This window comes from Argentina silus, assembly GCF_951799395.1.
Source record: "Argentina silus genome assembly, chromosome: 3".
NCBI classification, from domain to species: domain Eukaryota; kingdom Metazoa; phylum Chordata; class Actinopteri; order Argentiniformes; family Argentinidae; genus Argentina; species Argentina silus.
Window position 1 is genome coordinate 23,312,056 of NC_139657.1, and position 16,431 is coordinate 23,328,486.

Sequence of the window (16,431 nt, forward strand, 5' to 3'; positions counted from 1 at the left end):
CCAGTGATTTTATTTAATGTAGATGTGAAATTCTTGGCATTGCCGTTACATAACCATGTACCCTGCCTTTTTTGTTCCCACAGGGAGACCTGATTGGCTGACCTCAACCTTGCCTGGAGTTATGTGACTGGATCACATGAGGATGCGTGCAGAGCTGGGTTTTTAGACATCAGTTCAATGGTGTTTGCGTTGGTTTTTTTGTTGATTTTTTTCTGCCTGGATGTTCCGGTTGCTGGTTCCTCCCTCAGCTTCTGTGATGGCCACCTCGCAGCAAGGCTCCCCCAGGCTGGCTGAGGGATTCTCTGAGCCTCCCTCCTCTGGTACCTCACGGCCAGCCAGCCAGCTGCTCCATCCCTCTTTGCACTGCTGAGACACTCACAGGAGGAACGAAAGCTTGAGAAGACTGATGCGTTCTGATGGCGTGAGGCCCATAGGGGTGGCCATTGGAACTGGGAGTGCTGAGGGGAGGAGGTCAAACAGAATGACGACTGGATGACGTCTGAAATAACTACATGGAAATTGACTTGTTTGCTGACCTGGGCCTTAGTGTTGCAGCTTGACTTGAGGAGGTTCAGAGGGACTTCTTGAGAAATTGCAATGGACCCATGTATTGGTTGTGTTTTTGGAGATGGTTGTTGTTTGGGCCTGAGGAAGGGATATGAGGGGACCTGCTGACTCTGGGGTCTCCATTATCGCCCCATCCCATCTAACCTCTGGGCTCTCTATGCAAGCTGATGCTGCTCATCTCCACACATACTGACAGAAACAGCCCTCCTCTCTCTCTGTTCAGTTTCAGGGGGAGGAACATTAGAGTTCATGTTTTTTTGTTTTTTTTGTGAAAAAGTTATCATCCGCCTACTTGAGTTCAGAGAGAAAATGATATCCATGTTTGTTTTTTATGTACAAGGCTTTTTGTATGTGTGATTTTCCAGGAGTCTCACTGTTTCTTATTTTTTTGTTCATGTCTTGGCTGACGACCATGGCCCATCTCGCTCTGACCCAACGGTAAAACTCCCATGGCTGTTGCTACGACGAACACTACACTGACCTCTTCTCAGTGTCTTCTCAGCTGTGGGATGGTTTGCTTCCAGAACGGGTTGTCCGGTTTACAAAGCAGCACCAATGCATCCGCTGCAGCTCCCAGTACATTGCGCGGCAGGGACCCCGGCTTAAAGGCAGAGGACGTAGGACAAGGTACTTTGACTAAGTGAGGAGAGGAGGAGATGAGTACAGATGCAACACTCAAGAGGCCAAGCTCTTTATCCCTGGGCAGTGGAGAAAGGATGCACTGATCAGAGGCAGTGACTGGACTTAAACAGATGCTGCCTCTGGTTTTGGAGCCGTCCTCACTTAGCACTACAGAGGCTGAAGGGGGGTGACTAGCAGCCCAGCTCTTACATATGGTATATGTTATGTCTCTGTGGGGTTTGGATGCCAGGTTCTGGACATGGAATCCGTCTGGACCCACTGAACTGTGTCCAGTCACCAACTGCAATCCACTGCCACAGGTGCCCGTGCTGCTTGGTCTCTAACCAAACTACATGATGGGATATCAGAAGCTCCTCCCCTGTCAATGAACACATAGTGGCAAGGGAGAGGCCCTCACCTGGCTCCTCCCTAGCTCGGTGACTAGGCTGTCAATGGATGCTCTCCAGTGGCTCTGCGATATCTCTCAGAGGACCTCTCTGTCCTGCAATGGAGAGACGGGCAGCCCGCCCCCACATATTTATTTTAGGACCCTTTAGTCACAGAGTGTTGTGTTACTGGGAGTCGACATGCGCCCTGTACTGTTGTGGTGAATGAATGCATCGCAAATGGAATCACCCCATATTCTCCTGCAGGGCCAGCCCCATCTCCATTCCTCTCTCTCATTTGCACCTGCATGGTGTAAGATAGCACTGTAATGTGTCAACCCCACACAACGTCCTCCCCAGCAGAGCAAGCTGTGCACGTTTGCTTTGGACACTGTTCCTGTCTATTCTCTCCCCCTCTCCCACACGCACTCACTATGTGGTTTTCTGTATATATTGTACAGAGGAATTATTTTAAAAAAGGTTGTTGGATGCTATTGGAAATTTCCTACTCTTTGTCTGTTTAGCCTTCTCTTTTTTTCTACCATTGTTGATATAATATGAAAAACTGCAGCTGGTGTAACGGCTTTATAATTGAAGTGTTGTGATTTTTATTTTTCTCCCCTCGACTCCACGCCTCCCTCAGAAGTCTGTCCCTCTTAGCTCCCTTCACCGCACACACTCCCAAGCCTCACCACCATACCAACAAAGTCACATTGCAACATGTCATTTTACCCTAATTTCTTTTTGTTTTTAATTTCCATGAGATACTGCTCATGAATGCAGGGCCAGTTCTGACATACAGGTAAAACCCCAGAGCGAGACAGGTTGTGAGAGCAGTTCTCTGTGTAAAGTGAAAGAGAGGTGATAGGCTGATTCTCCCACCCCGTCCACTCTCCTCTTAATGGACCCCATCGATTTCGATGCCCACGCGAAAACATTAAATCTGATTCGCTGTGATGCTTGTGTTACCCTTGATGGATCTGCGTGCTCAAGAAGTGTTGCATGGCAAATAAGAACAGGTAAATTGGATTGGTGTTTTTGTCTATATATATAAATGTGATTTCGCAAAGCAGAAGGGATTTGGGCATTTGTGCACCAGAGGTGTAAAACAGACCTCAAAGGCACTAACGTGGCGTTTATTCATGAACAGATCAGTCGAATGCTAAAAGTCTGAACACTTGAATTAAACAGTGCTCAGCACTTCTCCTTTTGAGTCCATTCATTGTCAGTCACTCTTTTACTCTAATAGTTCTCTTAATCAAACGTGTTCATTTTAATTCCCAGCTAAACACTACTATAAGGCTTGTAGGTTCATCAATGTTGACTTGGTTCTCTCCTGTAAAGATGTCAGTTCATGTTACTGGTGTATGAATGTTTTAAAAGGTGCACTGTTTGGTTCTCTCACCATGACTTGATGCTGGTACAGATTTTTATTCCATTTCTCAAAGATTTTTTTTGTTATGTTTGGAAATGCGTCCATACAAAGGGGGATGGGTCAGACATTTTTAAGAATGCTTTAAATGCATTCTGTAAGGAGTAAGCTGGGAAACTGCAAAATCAAAAAACAAGACTATATATAGTAATAATGTCATTTTAGCTGTTCTATGTCTCATAGTTAAACCAGATCCCTGTGCTGGTGGCAAATTGTTCAAATGATAAGGAAAAAGCGCTTGATTCAATTCTATTTTCTTCCAAATTTTTGTTTGGGGATATTTTTTGTACATTGACACCCAGAGCCAGAGAAATTAGTTGTTGTTAATCATATTCCCATCACAGCCATTGTTGAGGTGTTTTTCTCAGACGGTGCTTGGGTAGTTTCTTGTGTTCCTGGGGGAGGAGGGAATGTTCTTGTGTGGGATTTCCTCTTCCTGTTCTCTTTTCATCCCCCCATCCCCCCATCCCCCCCCCCCCACACACACACACACACACACAATCACACTCAGCCCAAGAACAGTGGCTCAGTATCAGTCATCGGTACTTGAAAGAAAGATGTTTACAGCTTTTTTTATCGCTATGTTTTGTTTGGATTCATTCCCCCCCCACCCCTTGTAACCCTATCTACCCCCCACCACAGTCCCCCTCTCTAACCCTGCTTTAGTGCCCTCCTTCCCCCAAGGGTTTCTCTCTTATGTAAAGTGTACATTGCCACGTTTCTTTTTTTATACAATACTGTAACTTGCCTTTGTACATTTAGGCAAAAAATAAATCTTTTTATGAGACAATCACTCCTGTCCCATGTCTGTCCTATTTCACAGCGAATTGAATGGTGTGTATTACAAAACTGTGTTGGATCATTCCTATTAGGTAGCCTAATACTGTACTTTGGGTACCAATCAGATTCATGGTGGCTTAGTATGTTTTGAAATAGCAAAATGTTAATAGTGTGGTATTCAAATCTAGTAATCTGACTGAGCCTTTGTTTATTAATGTTTATGTAATAGCAACAAATAATTTGCTATTGGAAACGAAGATATGTATTTTATGATGCAGTATAGCACATTGACCACAGAGGGGCTCTGTCTTACTTACAGAATGTTTTCAAATCTAAATTGAGAGCTTTCAGAGCACCAAGCCCATCAACCAACAAAGAACAGCAGATATTTGGTGTCTGGGAAAGTAGGCTTTTCAACAAATGACACGCGGAAGCAGTGAAATGCTGATAGAAATAATGGTGTCTCCAGCTAGCAAGCCTCAGTGAAGCAAATGCAGTAGCTTGTTTACGATTGAGTGCAGGATATGGGTCACAATGTGTTTGTTTGTGTCTTTCCAGTAAGAGGGACTTTCCAATGCTGGGCTTCTTTTCAGCTTTTAGAGAAATCAGATGACCAAGCCTGGCTGGTTTAAAATAAAAGTACCATACAAACAATCCAGCTCGCTCACAGCAGTTGCTATGGAGACACCTCCAGGTATCCCTGATACCCGAATGAATGACCTACCCTGAAGCAGACGCGCACAATCTCAAGAGAATGGCCAAACTGTAACTGTACTAGTGTTTGCCTGAAGCGAGTGGAGCCTTATACTCACCGATTTGTATGCGTTGTCCTCGTTAGCCTAATTAGAAGAAAGCTGATTATTAACGAATAGAAAATGTAATGTTTTTACAAGATTTGGAAATCTCACCATAGCCCAATCAACCATGTACACAGCACACTGGTTTCATGGCGAAACCAGGGTCGCGAAAACCCCCGTTTGGGATGCGAGGCACGTGCGTAATTGGAATTCAGGACAGCAGGGTCCTCTCGCTTTTCCTCCGTCTGACAATAGCCAGCAAGGGGCACGTGGACTAAACTCTACAATGCACCGCTTTCATTTGAGCGATGCTTCTCATCTAATCAGATAGTGGCATAATTATCCTTCCTCCATCAAATTTATTATGAAGGGAGGCATTGTTCCTGTATTGTAACACGTTCAATGTCCTGTAATCTCTCTGTGTTTTATTCCACTATTGTTAGGGCTATAGCCTACAAATAATCTAGATTTGTGTCCACAATCAGTATGGTCACCTTAATATGATATTTCCTTATTGTTAGGAATAATGATAAGGCTGAATAGGCTAGGAGTTATGAGTACTCTCTTCTACATCCTTGGACTAGGAGATTACAGTTGTAGGACAGTAGAAAATGTAGGAGGCGGGAGCTGAAAATAAGCCACTACCCACTGCGCTCGTGGATGCTCAGCGCAACAAGTAGCCAGTGGAAATTCGATCTGCTCGTTGCTCGTTCCCTGCGTTGACAGATCGACAACTCCTAATACAGTTTCCCCTTCCATTCTACCTTTCCCCACGGACTTTCTCGGAGACGATGTGGACATTCGACCGACTTTCTCTTTTCTAAATCCGTGGATATGACATATTCGCCAGGACTGCCGTAGCGTCGAAGGTATGTTTCCACGTCAAACCCATGTTACAGAGCGGTAGATTTATCATGATTGCCATGCATTCCTGTCTGACCAGTTATGTCATGATTTAGTTATTACCGTTATATCTTCGATTTTGCATTAATAACTGTTATTTCTTATCATAGGCTATGTTTGTAAACGAAACAAAAATACGGTATCTATTTTTATAGACGAGTGTAATCTCATCCAGTTTTTTTCGCGAATGACACCTGATTAAAATCGGACGGTAACATTTTAATCGCAATACTAAGAATTGTATTTCAATTCATTTTGAATCTGTTTAGAGATACAGAATTGCATAACGACATTGTTCAACACTCATGGCAGTTATGGTTAAACCTTTAGCCTACATCCATTTACATTTGCTGCTAACGCTTTGTTAAAGTTGCCTCATAATTTGATCGATGCAAACGTAATGGGCACTCAAACTGAAAAGGAATTTCTTAAAAGCATAGCCTTGTTTTTTAAGAGGGAGCAAGGTGTTTAAAGAGTTCTACTGTGTTTAAAATATGCAATCACATGGCCGGAGAGGCCACACGGTTCCCAGTACTTTGGGAATGGAAACTTGTCACCTTGCACAGGATGTTCCACAATAATGACACATGCGTTGACACATATGGGCAGCTTTGGTCATTAGCCCCTTATGACATGAGGCTTGTCCTAAACAGATCAAGGGTTCCAATGGTTAATAATTAGAAACGTTTAAAAGACCTGAATCCATGTGTATAACCCAGCTCATGGGAGCAAACTGATGATGCTGGAAAATGTTGCCAGAAGGGTCTAAGTCCTGTGCTTACTTTCTCAATGAGTGGTTTTAAATGGATATGTGAGGGGACGCTGTAACAGTTCAGTTGACTTCACTGCTCCCATGCTTGGGACAATAGAAGCTGACAGCAGCTGTTATGACTATTATGACATCTTTTATGTCAATGTTATAACTAATGACTTACAAATATACATTATACATACATATACATGTACCATAGTCATGGCAACAATGTGTCACTGACTTAAAGAGGAGTTGTTATTGGCACAGCATTGTTCTCTGGGCTTTCATTGCACAAGCCAAGAATATTGTTGACTCTGCCAATGTATTGAACAGTAAGTAATAGCATTACTTAAGTGATCCAGGTGATGTGGGTATAGAGCCCTAGCTCCTCCTTATTGAAAGATTAAACATTGACCCAACCTCTATTACGAGAGATTGAATAAGTTAGGGGACTATGGGTCAGTCTCTGTCTGTTTGTATGTCACAAAATTCTGTCCGTTCGTATGTCACACGCTTTATCTCTGACATCACTGGCCTAATTTTGCCGAAACTTGGGTGAATGATGCCTCTTGCCATAGAGATTGTTAGGAGTTTCAAGGTGACGCCAATTCATCTTGTGATGGTGCAGGTAAAGTAATAGGTTGTTATAATTAAAAACATCATAATCTATACTGTCAAATCCTTGGAAATGAATCAAATAAGCACTACAAGCTCCGGTAACTTTTCAGCCAACCTCAAATCTGTGGACTGCCTTCAAATAAATGCAAAGCTGTAAGAAGCAAGACTGATAATTAATCAAATAAGCACTACTATCCGTGTACACTTGTTGATGATATAACTGCTGACGGCAGTAGCAGAATGTATTCTGAAGTGGACATACATCTTGTCTGCTGCAGTACAAGCAAATGCTTCCAAATTCATTGGGTGGTGCTTCATCATACTGTAAGACAATGACCCAAAACATACTGCCATAGCAACTAGGGAGTTTTTCAGGGCCAAAAAGCAGAAGGTTCTTGAAGTCAATCTTTAGATTTAAAACAAATTGAACATGCATTTACTTTCTTGATGATAAGATTTTAGGCATAAAGACCTCAAAACAAACAATAACTGAAGATGGCTACAGTACAGGCCTGGCAGAGCATCAGTAGAGAAGGCACCCAGTGACTGGTGGGGCCAATGGGTCGCAGATTTGAGCCAGTTATTTCATGCAAAGGGTTAGGGTAACCAATTACAAAACATGAGTACTTTATTTTGACCTATATGATTTTTTCTAATACATTTGGAGCCCTGAAATAGTATGTTTAAACAATGTTGTGCTTTCTAAATGGTGAACCCAATCTGAAAAAAACAACATTGAATTATAGCTTAAAATCTCTACTTTGACCCCATAGCAATTGTTTGATAAAATCAAAACTGTTCGAGTATAGAGCTAAAAGAAGACAAAATGCTTCCTCTTCCCAATACTTATAGAGGGCACTGTATATTATAGCAGAATATACTTGCCTCGCTGAGATATTAGTTGTAATTCATATGATATCCTCCTCATTCTCCACACTCAATAATGTAATGTTATCATCATGCACCTTACAAGTTACCCAACATGACTCCTGTTTTTTGGAATGCATCTTCCAAAATGCATACCTTACAAAATGGTCTGGCATTAGTGTTGAATGTTCGCCCCAATAGGCTTGAATAGTGTTATAGCTAAAGTTCCCCTCCACAATGCTGAGACGGACACAATGTGGTGGTTCCCCCGGTGCTTGGACAGCTCATTATAGGAACATGGAGTACTGAGGTGTTGAAATCATTCAAGGACACAAACAAGGCACTCATTGAGGAAGTTTGGAATCATTTTGGCCCCTGTTTGGAGTTAGAGGCAAAACTACACAATAGAACTGTCTGTGTGTTTGTTGTTTGTTTTTAAACCCCCCACCCCTTGAATTCCTTTCAAATGCAACTCATCACATAACTTATCATTCACATTGTACTTTTTGCAGTACACACTAAATTTATGTTTTGGTGTGCCCCACCTTCTCTTGAATTGTTTTCATTTTCATACATGGTGTTGATTCTGGAGAGAGGGAGAGATTATTTTCTTACCATTTGCATAGGTGTCAATGGAAATGTATTCCAGCCATCTGCAACTAAAGAGAGACTGTGTGTGCGCTGTGAACAGATTATATCTGAGCTGTTTTCCTATTTGAATTAGTTTTTTCTTTGCAGCCCTTGGAATGTAAGTACCATTCATTCATTCATTATAAACCCTCAAGGTTGATAGTGTTTTAACAACAGTTTTTAAATATCTTAGATTAGTATACAATGCTTTCCATTAATTTCCAAAACATGACCATGAATTTTATTATCTGATTTAAGACTCAAAAGTCAACAGTTGGTTTGAGGCAGAACTTTGTATAAACTGTACAGGGTGTGTATTAGTATCACAAAGGTCCTTGCGTTTAAAAAAAAGCACGTCACTCATGCTGTCTATTCTTTAAAAAGAATAGAAATTTGTAATGATCATTTTCACCTGCCAGAGTTCCACAAGTTTTTCTTAAATTTCATGGCTCCAAACTGAGAATTAAAATGTATTATGTAGCTATTATTTTAAGTATTCTATAAATATATTCCCAAACTCAACTTGTATTGCCATTGTTTACATCATCTTGGATACCCATTGGTGGACATTATGTCGCCCTGTAGCACTTCTCACACTGCACAAGTAGAAAAGAGCCTCAACCCCAAAATTCTGACATGTCAGAATTCAAATCAAACGTGACTTTCTCTTCATGTCGTTGACCAACACTGCGAGTCAAGGCGTCAAGTTCACCGCAGATGACCAGTGTTTACAGCCAATATGTACATTTCGTTGTGAGAACGTGCTGTCTGCCCGGCTTTACTGAACTTCAGCTTTGTTTGGCAGATGAAACCAGGAGATACTTGGTCTGGCGAGACACCCTCACCAATGCTGACTTCACCCCTTGTCCTCTCTACCTGACTGGCAAATTAGGGGGAAAATCTAGAAGGGGAAGATGAAAGAGCAGAATTGTTGTGTTGCTCACAATGGGAGAACATGACCCCTTTCATTACATCAGCACAAAATATACACTCACCGGCCACTTTATTAGGTACACCTGTTCAACTGCTCTGTAACGCAAATATCTAATCAGCCAATCACATGGCAGCAACTCAATGCATTTAGGCATGTAGACATGGTCAAGACGACCTGCTGAAGTTCAAACCGAGCATCAGAATGGGGAAGAAAGGTGATTTAAGTGACTTTGAACGTGGCATAGTTGTTGGTGCCAGACGGGCTGGTCTGAGTATTTCAGAAACTGCTGATTTACTACTGGGATTTTCACGCACAACCATCTCTAGGGTTTACAGAGAATGGTCTGAAAAAGAAAAAATATCCAGTGAGCGGCAGTTCTCTGGGCGAAAATGCCTTGTTGATGCCAGAGGTCAGAGGAGAATGGCCAGACTGGTTCGAGATGATAGAAAGGCAACAGTAACTCAAATAACCACTTGTTACAACCAAGGTATGCAGAAGACCATCTCTGAATGCACAACACATCAAACCTTGAAGCAGATTGGCTACAGTAGCAGAAGACTACACCGGGTGCCACTCCTATCAGCTAAGAACAGGAAACTGAGGCTACAATTCGCACGGGCTCACCAAAATTGGACAATAGAAGATTGGAAAAACGTTGCCTGGTCTGATTCTTGAGTCTCTGAGTCTTGATTTCTGCTGCAACATTCAGATGGTAGGGTCAGAATTTGGCATAAACAACATGAAAGCATGGATCCATCCTGCCTTGTATCAACGGTTCAGGCTGGTGGTGGTGGTGTAATGGTGTGGGGGATATTTTCTCGGCTCACTTTGGGCCCCTTAGTACCATTGTTTAAACGCCACAGCCTACCTGAGTATTGTTGCTGACCATGTCCATCCCTTTATGACCACAGTGTACCCATCTTCTGATGGCTACTTCCTGCAGGATAATGTGCCATGTCACAAATCTCACATCATCTCAAACTGGTTTCTTGAACATGAGTTCACTGTACTCCAATGGCCTCCACAGTCACCAGATCTCAATCCAATAGAGCACCTTTGGGATGTGGTGGAATGGGAGATTCGCGTCATGGATGTGCAGCCAAATCTACAGCAACTGCGTGATGCTATTATGTCAATATGGACCAAAATCTCCTGAGGAATGTTTCCAGCACCTTGTTGAATCTATGCCACAAAGAATTAAGGCAGTTCTGAAGGCAAAAGGGGGTCCAACCCGGTACTAATAAAGTGGCCGGTGAATGTATTTCTCAATGAGGACCATGTTCTAATACTGCATTTCAGTTGCATGTGTTTGTATTACGGTTCTAAATTAGATTTATACTATGCAGGCGCCTACTCACTCCAAGTAAATTTTTTTGGCCAGTGCAGCCTACTCACTTCAAGACTGTGCCAGCAAAAGATGACTGCATATACAGTACCAGCTCCTTCCTGCATCATATAAACCTTAGACAATATTGGTCTCTGAGGTCACATGTCATCCTGTATTACCATCAACATCATTTCTGTAGAAGATTCAATCAATAAAGCCGTGCTTGAAGCCACTGCAGTTCCTAAACATCTAAGCCTAAACCACCAAATCAACGAAGAGTTCATCATCTTTCTATGGCACTGTTATGATTAGAGAAAAAACCTGTAGATATATTTGTATTTTCAGCCATTACTGGAAATGGGCTTTCCACGTATCAGGGCTCCATGGAAACCACCATCGGAGTCCATCTTGTTGAAGGAGCCCATACAGTACCTGTCGCCAGCAGTGTGTGACTGCAGAGTGAAGAGGGTGGACTGGTGATAAGAAAGGAATGGAAAGCCGGCCACTCCTCTTAAACATGGCACTTGGAGCCATCTGGAGCAGAAGGCCAGATAATGATGACGTATTGTATATATATATGGTGTGGCAACAGACAGATCCTCATATGTGTCATATTTAAGCTCAGAAAGGCAATTGAACACATCGCTTCCTACTCTAACACTATGTAAATAATTTTCTTATTAGAATTGTCTATTTTTCCCACTGTTTATAAAACCAGGTTAGTGGTGACCACAGTCTGGTCTTGCTGTGTTCACAAAGTGTCGAAGAGAAATAGGAGTGCTACACTTGCTTGGAAACTATTTGTTTTGCAGCATTCTCAAGGTCCTCTGTTTTGTGTGTAATCTTAACCCTTTGTGAGTTAAGCTGTCCTATTATTCATATAGATTGTGTTTGCACTGGATTTCTGTGTGTTGACCATTAAACGAGGTGTGTCCACTCACTTTAAAGTCTTAACAGCCAGTAGAAGTAAATACCCGACTCCAACGGCCTTTTCTCAGGCTGTTGCCATGGTGACTGAGAGAAAGACCTGCATGCATAGCAGCCGTACGTGACTGTATGGTAGAGTGACCTTTTACAGGCTGTGGGTTAAAACTCCACTGATTGAACCCACAAGAGACTCATACAATTTATGCATAATGTGCAACACAGTCTTAGGTCTGTAAGACCAGTTTTCCAGTTTTATTTAGAGAGCTTTTTAGTGGGGCTGTTTTCTTGTCTTTTTCATGGTGAAGACAGGGCCACTGGACAGAGAATAATGAGCCAGTCTTGGCATGAAGAAGAGAATGAATTTCTTCCATTGCTCCATTCTATTTCCACTGTGATTATTCTAACCATCATACTACTGAGACATGTTTGATAAATGGTGCTCTGCAATTTACCCGCATGATCTTATGTAATATTTCCCCCAAACAATGAGATCTCTCTTCCATCAAATTTTACCTTCTCTGTTTTGCTTCGGGTTAAGTCATGTTGGATGTGAGATATAAAACCCCCTTTGTGTCCAGGCAGCACCCAGTGCCAACTTTGTCCCATGGCAGTCCTGACTCCAGTCACATCCCAAAGAAAACAGTATGCCAACCCTCCAGCGTTCCCAGCGCTGCAGTTTGGACAGCCTCCAAAAGTACAATTATTTTCTCTTTAGTGTCCCTGAGCTATGCTGCACTGGTGTGGATGGATGCTGGTGGTATTGTCTGCTCTCAGTACAATACAGACTCAGGAGCTATGACAGCCCAGGCCAAGAACTGAGGTTACCTCTTCTCCTTAGTTAAAGTGGGACTGATAGAGCAGAACTACTTGAAATCTGAGGCTGCTTACTCAGCCCTCACTGTGAATGAAAGGACTGTGTGTGTGTGTGTGTGTGTGTGTGTGTGTGTGTGTGTGTGTGTGTGTGTGTGTGTGTGTGTCTCACCCATCCCCATCCCCCCTGGGCTTCCCCCTCCCCTACAAACATGCAGATTGTACAGTAGTGTGTATATATACAGTGCACACTTTCAACCTTTTCAAAGTTATTTTTGTCGCTTGCATATCTGTTTCCCCAGTACTATCTTTTTAAACTCATTGACTATCACATTGTTTGTAATATCTATGTTTGCCTTTCCGTCATGCTGTCTAATCCTCTTTATGTGTTGCGATGTAAACTCTGGCATCCTTGGCTGAAGAGATACTCATAGACCACAGTCTTTTAGTGTATCTTTACAATCCACACCAGTGCAATGAAAAATGCAGCATAGAGGACAAGAGATATGACGTCTGGGCTTCGGGAGATAAGGACTTTTACAGCAGATTGAAGTATTGAAGGACCTTGTTCTTGGTGGTATGCATCAAACACATACGAAACATGGACCTTAATGAGGGATACTAATAGCTAGATTAAGCTCAGTGGTGGTCTTATCTCTCATTCACTTCCACGTCATCAAGCCATCTCATCTCTTCTAACTGCGAGTATGGACTTGGACAGCACCTTGAGACTTGAATATTTACCTTGAGGAGTTCTTATCAAGTTGAAGGACGACTGCGTGGTCTTTTCAGATGTTTTGATAAGGGCATTATGTGTATCTAAACACTGCAGTGCATTTGCTTGGTAAACTGGCTCAGTTGTCGTTCCTTTTGTACACAGAGAAAAAGTTGAACAATGGTATTTCGTTTGATGTGCTAATTAACATTTGGAAATGTATTCACTGTTGTTCACCCAGTAAAAGGAGCATGTGCTATGCCAGCTAATGGCTTGGAAAGTGGGTGTTACCCCCTAGGCAACAACCTTTCTCCCAGCCAGCTTGAATGATGGTCGCACATCTATATTTAGTGGCTGTTATCTGGAGCAGCTCCCTCTCTCTTTTTCTCTCTTTCTTCCTTTTTCACTCTTGCCTTGCCTTCCCCACCTTTTCAATATGCAGAGCTGTTAGGCTGAAATTAAAGCCTGATTTTGATCCTGACTACTGTAACACACTCTTGGCCGGTCTCCCCGCCTCCACCATCAGGCCTGTCTGGTGTTCAATCTACCCAAATTCTCCCATGTCACTCCCCTTCTCCGCACCCTTCACTGGCTCCCGGTAGCAGCTCGCATCAGATTCAAAACCCTGGTGCTCGCCTCCCGGGTGGCAAAAGGAACAGCCCCTCCCTCCTTGCAAACAATGGTCAGCCCCCAAACCCCTGCCCGATCACTCCGCTCTTCCACCTCGGCTGGCCGCCTGGCCCTGCCGCCTCTACATGGATGCAGCAGCCGCACTATTCGGTCACAGCTTTTCACTGTCCTGGCACCCCGCTGGTGGAATGACTTATGATGACTGATGGATAGATGATTCACTTACTTAAACAAATGTATTTGTTGTAAGTCGCTTTGCATAAAGGTGTCTGCTTAATGCCATAAATGTAAATGTAAATGATCCTACATTCTGTCTGGTCAGAAATCACTTTGTCATCTCTCTATTTCTCTTTGTCTTTTTTTCTCTTTCTCTATCTCTCTCATCCTTCGACTGTTAGAACCTCCTTTCTACAGTTGACCCTGTGTATTGGTATTCCCATTACCAACAGTTCTCTCCATCCCCTCCAAGTAGAGTAAGAATGGCAGTAAAGATTACTTAAAGAATCAGTGTGTTTCTTGTCAGGGACTAGACTCTGTACCAGTTCAGTGGATTGACTGGAAGCAGTTTAGGAAAGATTGGCCAGCCAAAACAACATTTTGAGCATAAAGGCCTGAGTTATCACTAAATCTTAAGAGCCAAACCCACCCCACCCCACCCCACCCCACTCGTTAATGAAGGTATGTAACCCGTACCATTTTAGCTTTGTAAGAATGCAGTACATTCCTAGAATAACAACAGAAATACATAAGATACTGCATTCAATACATGTCTAATTTTGGATTCCCTTAGTGTACATTGCAGTAGATCTTTGCATGCAGTGGTTGAGAAGGAGAGTTGTCTAGCTAGCCTATCTGTGTCAACAAACAGAGCTCTCTTTCTGTCTCCTCCTCACATGGGTATGCTGGGTTGGGTGATTATCGTAATGCTGTTTAATCTGATGCAGTCTGCACATTGACGTCATTGAGACGGACCATAACAAGAGACCCCCGTAGCCTTTGTTTCCAGCTCTAAATAAGCTTTCTTTCCATTCTGGGGGCCCCCTCACACACACACACACACACACACACACACACACACACACACACACACACACAAACACCTGGCCCCAGGGCCACTGTAAACACTTCCAAGCTTGCATTCTCTCTCTCTCTCTTTTATCTTTCCCCTCTCCTCCCCTAATACCACCCTTTTTCCTTCTCTCCTTCTCATGTCCTCCTTTCCTAAACCTCTCTTATTTCTCATTTTATCATGCTTGACTCCCCTCTTCCCCTCCACTACCCTCTTTCCCCCTCTCACCTGTCCCTCAAAGCCCAACAAGCATATAGTACATCATTGTGATGAATTAGAAACAATTAGGAAGAGAGGCCTTGAAAAGAAAAGAAGGAAGGGAAGTGCTGCTGGGATACAATAGTATATCTTAGCACATTGAAGCTGCTCTTTGGTAATTGGTCATCAAAAAAGCAAGGAAGACCAAGGCACTCTTCATATAATTTTGATAGTGGCATGTTTAATGGAACAACAATGTAAAGACTTTGTCAAGTGGTCTGTTCCAGAGTGCTGCATTTCCACCTGACTTGAAAACATGAAAAGAAAAAGATTGCAAGGGGTATACATTAGTAGTTTGTTTCATGAGACCACACAAAGTCTTTGATGAAACAAGGGTGGTTCCAGGTAAGTTCCAAGAACTACAAATGAAATGTGTAAACGAGAAATGATGTGTTGTGTGAGGCAGATGTTGTGAGGAGCAGCAATGTTACAACCTGCTCTCACAGACCAGTCTGTCTGCCCTATATATGGCATTCACACTGTGGAAATGGATTGCTGGTAGATAGTTGGTATATGTATGTATGTATGGAGGCCAATGTGTACAACAGACTACTATCAATGTTTCTCACGTAGCTGCTACACCGGGATGCAGTGTGCGCAATCCATGAAGTACCCGTCAGTGCAGTAACTTAAACTGCTACACCAGAAACGTGAACAGTTGTGTGCATGTATGTAGAATAAATAGCCCTCCCAGTCTGTTTCTGCAAGGAACTTCAAATGTATCAATTCCTGATGCTGAACTTGTTGTTTTATGTTGAGAGTCCTGTCAAGTCTGAATGTCTTCGAGTTGGCGTTTGTCCTTTACCTCCAAATATAAACTAGGACTGCATTGCGGTTGATCAGGTTGTTTTTCAAACAGGTACCGCTATTGTATGCATGTACTACAATTAACAATGTTTCTAACACATTACCATACTATGAAACTGAGTGAATATGTTTTTAAGTGTCTTAAAAGCATTGAAACCTCTCATTTCAGGCACTTTGTACGGCGTTTACACGCATGGAGGTAAACAGAACTGTATTTGAGAGGATACATTTTGAGCAGAGTTGTGAGATCAAGGCTCTCGCAGTTTTCAGAGCGAGGCACTATGGAGCCTCACAGTGACATCTCACCAACTGCATGAAGCTTTGAGTCCCTTTATTATTGAGGATTTCTATAGCTGTCATGTTGCCACTGCCATGTTTTCAAGCCTGTAGTCAGAATTGCACTTCATTGTCCAACTTAAGACTGCAGATACACCCTCGCCTGACTTAAAGTTGGATTCAGTTTTGTCAAACAAGCCCATAGACTCCGAGCCTAATTTCACGCTGCTGCTACAGCAGCCGTGCAACATTGCATGCTTTACTCACGCTCTGGTGTAGCAGGTAACATTGAATACCATATCATCTATCAACTCCATATCATG

The 16,431-nt window shown here is 42.7% G+C and overlaps 2 protein-coding genes across 3 annotated transcripts in view; both read left to right on the forward strand.

Moving 5' to 3' along the window:
- The window catches only part of znf609a (zinc finger protein 609a), a 93,422-nt gene extending 89,623 nt beyond the window's left edge, over positions 1-3,799 (forward strand). The window contains exon 9 of the mRNA XM_083666742.1: positions 84-3,799. The gene's annotated coding sequence lies outside the window, so the exon portion shown is untranslated. The remainder of the gene's footprint in view (positions 1-83) is intronic.
- A 1,481-nt stretch (positions 3,800-5,280) lies between these two features.
- Positions 5,281-16,431, forward strand: part of gramd2ab (GRAM domain containing 2Ab) — a 32,900-nt gene continuing 21,749 nt past the window's right edge. For both annotated transcript variants that reach the window (XM_083667040.1, XM_083667041.1), the window contains exon 1: positions 5,281-5,452. The gene's annotated coding sequence lies outside the window, so the exon portion shown is untranslated. The remainder of the gene's footprint in view (positions 5,453-16,431) is intronic.